The sequence below is a fragment of the Anomalospiza imberbis genome, chromosome 1 (genome assembly GCF_031753505.1).
Source record: "Anomalospiza imberbis isolate Cuckoo-Finch-1a 21T00152 chromosome 1, ASM3175350v1, whole genome shotgun sequence".
In the NCBI taxonomy this organism is placed as follows: Eukaryota; Metazoa; Chordata; class Aves; order Passeriformes; family Viduidae; genus Anomalospiza; species Anomalospiza imberbis.
In genome coordinates, this window is record NC_089681.1 from 138,274,268 (window position 1) to 138,280,345 (window position 6,078).

The 6,078-nt window shown below is 41.7% G+C and overlaps 1 long non-coding RNA gene across 1 annotated transcript; it reads right to left on the bottom strand.

Annotated features, from left to right (window-relative positions):
• Positions 1-2,367: 2,367 nt before the first annotated feature.
• On the bottom strand, positions 2,368-3,943 carry LOC137484363 (uncharacterized). The gene is made up of 3 exons (XR_011004851.1): positions 3,505-3,943; positions 2,853-2,959; positions 2,368-2,587 (listed from the first exon to the last, which is right to left on the bottom strand). It is a non-coding gene; the product is annotated as an uncharacterized lncRNA (long non-coding RNA).
• Positions 3,944-6,078: the final 2,135 nt, after the last annotated feature.

Genomic DNA, 6,078 nt, shown 5'->3' on the forward strand with positions numbered 1-6,078 from the left:
CAAACTTGAAATATCCGAGGCAAATGTAGACATCCCAGTAAAATGGCAGAGGCACTTAGGAGGCAAGGCTGTGTAGTTAATCAGAATACTAATTTTTCCTGGTTAATAGAATATATATTTTGAAGACACTTTAGTGTACCCTTGTGCACATGCATGTAGAAATCCTACCAAAACAAAACTAAAGTTTTGAGCTGGATAAAACATTTGACTCCTCAGCCTTTCTAGCAGATAAAAAACACATTTGGGGAAGAATGCCAAGCTTCACCGTGAGTCACTGGTGACAGGTCCAAGTGCGGATGGCCTGGGTTGGACCAGGCTGCTCTCAGCTCTCTGCCAGGCTGCCCTGCGTGGGTGGCTGCTCCTTTTCGGAGCCAGGTGCCTGTCTGCAGCACAGAGGAGCCCATGGTCAGGAGGAAGCTGTCTGCAGTTCCAGTTTGTTTAGCAGCACCACAGCGTCGGGCCCTGGTGCACAAACAGAGCAGCTGCCCATGCACTCGAGGTGCAGCAGGCTGCCAGAGGCGTTATCCACAGCCAGAGTTTTGGGCTTAATTTTTTTTGTTCATACAAATCTCCCTTGCATGGATTCCACCTGGGTCCAGGAGAAGTTCTATGTGCTCTGAAATTGCACTCTCTTGTTCACATCCATGACTTTTAGCATCTCCATCGTGAACATGTCTTTGATAGGCATCTAAACCACTTAAAACTAGGTTTGCAGTTCTAAAGCAGGTACACACTGTGGAAAATGTCATGTGCTTTCTTCAGCTTTGTGTTTTAAACTTCAACATGAACAGAGCCTTTTACATCAGCAACCTCAAAATGGAAGCCCTATATTTTCATAAAAAGGAATTTTGTCATTTTCAGTGGTAATTTTTATTGATTTGTTTTCTGGATGTGTAGCAAACTTGTTCTTTTCTATTTCATTTTCTGCTTCCTGGGCTTTGCCAGTGCTTAGAATACTTTTCGTGTATAGTGTAGATAACATTTGATGAATCAAATGTTTGACAACATATTTCTGCTTGTCAGAAAAGGCATTCAGAGGACTGTTTTTATAAGACCAAATACAGCAGTAGCTGAACTTTTCTGTGTAACCTACATATGATGGCTCTGCCTTCCTTCCTGCATTCTAATCTCTGGGCATATTCAGTGATGAAATGTCATGTATGCCATTTACACCTTTATTCTAAACGAGCTGCCGAAAACAGCCTTATCACCCTAGTGCCATTTTTCCTTTCAGAGCTTGAAATGCAATGTGTTAATTGCCAGCTATTACTTATTTATGATTATTGCACCACATTTGCTTTTTTTGTGATTTTAAAATCATGTTCTGGACCATTACTGTTATTATTGCAACAACTGTTATTTATTGTTCTTATAAATGGTGTAAATTATGCTTTTCAACAAAAATTAAGAATCTTTTCTAGATTTGATATATTTAGGCAGTGCTGAACGAAATAATGGCAATAATAATTTTAACACACGCACGCCCCCAAACACAGAAAGACTGCTGACTGTGAAGTTTGGTCAAAGTATAGTTAGGGGAAAATTGTCAAGATGCAAAGGGATTTATGCATGCATCCCACTTGCACTAGTGGGAGTTCCACCAATAGATCCCTTGGGATGAATCTGAGCCTACATTCTTCAATGCTAGTAGAACAGACCTTCAGCAATCATTTTATTTCCACACTTTAATGTTCCTATTCTATACTACAACTCTCTATAATTTTTCTTATTTTTTTTTTTTATCAGTCTTGATCAAGTATGTTACTTGATAAATGGTTGAGAGGCACAGACTACAAGGAAAGATGCAGTGAGTCATGCTGTCTCCTAGAAACCAGCCAGCAAATAGCTTTCAACAACTATTTCAGCCTCCCCAAGTACCCTCCACTCCAGTACTCTCTCAAGGTCTAATACAGGCTTCCACACTACCTGGATGTTCACCTGCTCAGGGAAATCTGGGAGACAACTGTAAGGAAACAACGTGGAGTCCTTCGATACCCACCCAGAAGAATGAGGCTTACGGTAAAAGAAAGCAAGAGAATGGTGACAAAATAGGTCAGTGAGGGAACTATTTCCTCAACAGTTTATCCCAGTCTGAATGTGGGCAACTCTTCCCCTGTGCTCTGACCATACAGTCCCATCCCTCAGGACTAGCTGTCATATCATCAACCGTATGAATAAGCTGATTTATCTGAAAAACTTACAGGAAAAAGAAAGAGATACGTTTTCTGTGTTGGGAGGCTCTGCAATTGCTACAGCCAGCACAAAAGATTCTTCAAGAACATAAGGCAGGAAGCATGGGGCAAAGACTGCTTTAGGCTACAGTGTGGTCACAGGTTGTTCACTGAGAAACATCCTCAGCTAGAGTGGTTTATTTGAAGGAATAATTTTTAAATTTTACTAAAGAGGCTATCTGTGCCTAGAGGGCTGCAAGAGCAATCCCAGGGACCTTCCTGCTGTCCCCACATGCTGCCCTGGTGCACAGGTATTGCACAAGATGTAGGGTAGGATCAAGGATTTGTGGACTGACTTTTCTCAGATCCATCACTCAGTGAAGAGTCAGGATCTGCTGGATGACACTCAGTTATTGCTGTAAGACACAGGCTGGGAAAGGTCCTTAAAGGGCTGTGGGCATGCAAGGACTCCGTAGGCCTGAGACTAGAAGAGACGTTAGACCTCATTGAAAAGTGATTCCCAAGAGCACTTGTGTTGTCTTCTCCAGTTTTCTGTCCACACAAAATAAGGCTTCCTCCTAGGACTCCAGTGATAAATTGCAATTTCTATTCCCATAGAGCAGGTAGAAAATAAGGAAAAAACATAAATAATTTGCCTAAAAAAATGGAGTAAAGCTTCACAAGAATTATTGTTACTGGACCCAAGAGGCTGAGACCCTCATTTCTGTGGCCTTATGATCTGGCCATGTCTCTCTAGATCATGTAGCAATAGTTTCTATGGCAATGACCTACAAGAAAAAAGTTATATTTGCATATGCCTTTACTGATCTTGCATTTCCTTCAAATTCTATTCGAACAGATTAGCAATAAAGGATAAATATTGGAAGAGCCCTGTGTGGAAATTATGAAGAGGAGCACCAAACCCTTTCTCCTTTTCTAGCTGCAGTACTCCTGTGAGCACTGGCATTGACTCTGAAGCTGTGGTGACTCTCAGGGGTCTCAGTCAGCCATAGCATGAGGTGCGTCGTGAGGTGCTCTCCTCCTCCCTCCTACTGAAGCAACTATAGCTGAAGCAACAGTGGTGTTATGGTACCACTGACACCTGCCTGTGACCCACTGAGTCCTCGAACTCCTCAGATGTAAGTGCCCTCCAGCAATTCCCATCGGGGACCCTTCACGTAGGTGTCAACAGTAATATGGCCAAGAAAAACCTTGTGGTACATTCTTTAAAGATGAAATTTTAAAAAAATTATAAAATAGGCAGATGACAGAGGTTGAATTGAACTTCCTTTGTATAAACTCATTTTATACATGTGGATTCTAGCTAGTTTACCTTGTCTGGTAGGAAAATGTTTTTACACTCATTAAAAAAGAGATCTTTTTCTGTGTTTTGCCTAAGAATTTGTTCTATAAAGCTTTGCATCCCTATCTGACCATTGGGGGATTTTTTGTTTGTTTGTTGTTTGTTGTTTGTTTTGTTTTTCTTTGCTTGTTTGTTTGCTTGTTTTTCTGGGGTGGGGGTGTTAGAGGGATGGGGTAGATATGAAGGGAGTCTTCAGCAGGTTCTTGGCACTGAAGATGAGGTTACTAAGACACAGCAATCTGGAATCCAGTCTCAGGTTTCCAGGACATGGGTAAGCCTGGTCTTGAAAGGTCTGGGAGAATGATCTATTCATCTTCCCTGAGGATGTTTTGTTTCTCACGGAACCAATCTCTTTTTTCTGTTTGCTCCTACTTTGAGGTCGTAATCCCCTGTTTGTGATACCAGCAGGATTCCCACAGCAACAGATTATGACGCCACAAGCAGAGATTTATGAAGGCATAGGACAGACAAACAGGAAGAAGGGCTCTGTTGTGATACTGCCCTGTCTGCAAACTCTTTTTGTAGTAAAGTGAGAGGAAACCCATGTCACAGAAGTTATATTTTAACCTTCTAAGTGGCTGGTTATCAAAGTGTGACTGAGCATAGATATTCAGCAGCAGGTTTTCTGCTTTAGAGCCTGTTCATAAATCCTGACTAAATACACTAAAATCCTGTGTGGCAATTTCACAAATATCACGAACAAAATGAGGAAAATACATTGGCATGGACAACAACAATATCAAATGTCTCTGTAAAATGAAGGAAGAGACATTGGGAGCCAGAGAAGGCTGCTTAAGGGATATCTTGAGCTGTGACCATGCCAGAGGTAGCCCCATCTGTTTCACAGCCTCATGGCAAGCGGGGAAGTACAGAGTTTCCCCTTTTTCTGAAAAAAAAACATTACTTCTCCATGAATACTTCCTTGACTCTGTTTCAGCTGGGCTGCCTCATTTTGGGCACTTCTCAGTGTCCATTGCAGACACATTCATGAGACAAGGACTCTAACACAGAGCTCTGCAGGGTTTCCTCCACCAGTGAATGAGTAACAGAGCTTCAGGTCTTGTGAGTGGTCAGCCACATGCTGTGGTGTAGGGCTCAGCTCTGAAATTCAGCCTTTCTTGTCACAGGTCCCACCTCTGTCCTGAACAGAGATGATGGAAGGTTTGTCTGTCCAGCTGGGCTTACCTAGCACCTGGCTCACAGAACAGAGAACTGTCATTGGAAAGCTGTGTAGTTGAAAGGAGTCTGTTTGCCCATGTACATTTTGGGAATTGAGTGTGTGGGGTTTGCTCTCAGTGTGTGACCCTTGCCTGCCCTCCACAATCTTCCCTAACTTGTCCTTCTTTGACCCTACCTCAAAGTAACCAGAATATTGTTTTGAATTTAACTTGCACAGTAACTGGCAGGCATTTGATCTGGCATTTTACTGAGATGTAACCAAATGTGACTTGTAGAAAAATTCCTCAACAATGGCACTTGTGCCCTTTTAGTGGTATTTTATTCCAAGTTCTGGACCTCAGCTTTCCCTGTGGTTTAGCTTTGGGTTGAATTCAAACCAGAAGAAGCATGTTCTCTGGATCAAAATCAGGTGCTGTAAAGAATTAGCTGAGTTTCCACAAGGACATCTGAAACACATAATTGACTTTGTCTTGCATATGAGATTTTTACCAGGCCAATACAACTGAGACCTCCTTTGATTTAAAAAATGCAAAAGAAGTGCATTTTCTTTCCAATTTGTTTCAAGAAAAAAGCAAAGCCCTTATGCAAATCACATTAAAACTGTACATTGGTGTCAAGTCATTCCATCGATAGGACCTCATTGCTGACTTTCCCTGTAGTTACAAACCATGCAATAAAAATAAAAAGATGCATCTTTATTCATACCAGTCACATAAACTACACATTCATAAAGACAATGTTTTTCTTCTCCTGCAGGTGTAGGCTGCATTTTTGCACTGACACAAGTGAGGGCTGTCACTGAGAAGTCCCAATATCCTTTTAAATCTGCTGTTCATTACTATCTCCTCCAGGTCTTTCTGTAAATCTGGCAAAACCATTCTTCTGAACACTCTTATGAACTTGATCAGAGAAATCATAGAGAAATAGAACTACTTAGGTTAAAAAATAAGGCCTTTTTAATACCTGTAATGCTTTTGACTCTGTCCCACAATTATCCTTATCTCCAAATTGGACAAACAAGGATATGAAGGGTGGATGATTTGGTGGATAAGGAATTGTTGGATGGACACAGCCAGAGTGTTGTGATCAATGTCTCTGTGTCCAGGCGAGGGCCAGTAATCTGTCTTGGTCTGTCTTGGTGACTTCAGCTGCTCCTCATATGGCTTCCCCTCAAGGCCCTTCACCATCTTCATAGCCCTGTTCTGGATGGTCTCTAATAGCTTTAAATTTTTGCTATGTTTTGGTGCTCAAAACTGCATAGAGTGGTCAAGGTGAGGCCACACCAGTGCATACAGTGGGACATTCTGCTCATATCACTGCTTGTACTGGTCATATATCTATGATACTAAAATCTACCTGGAGTTT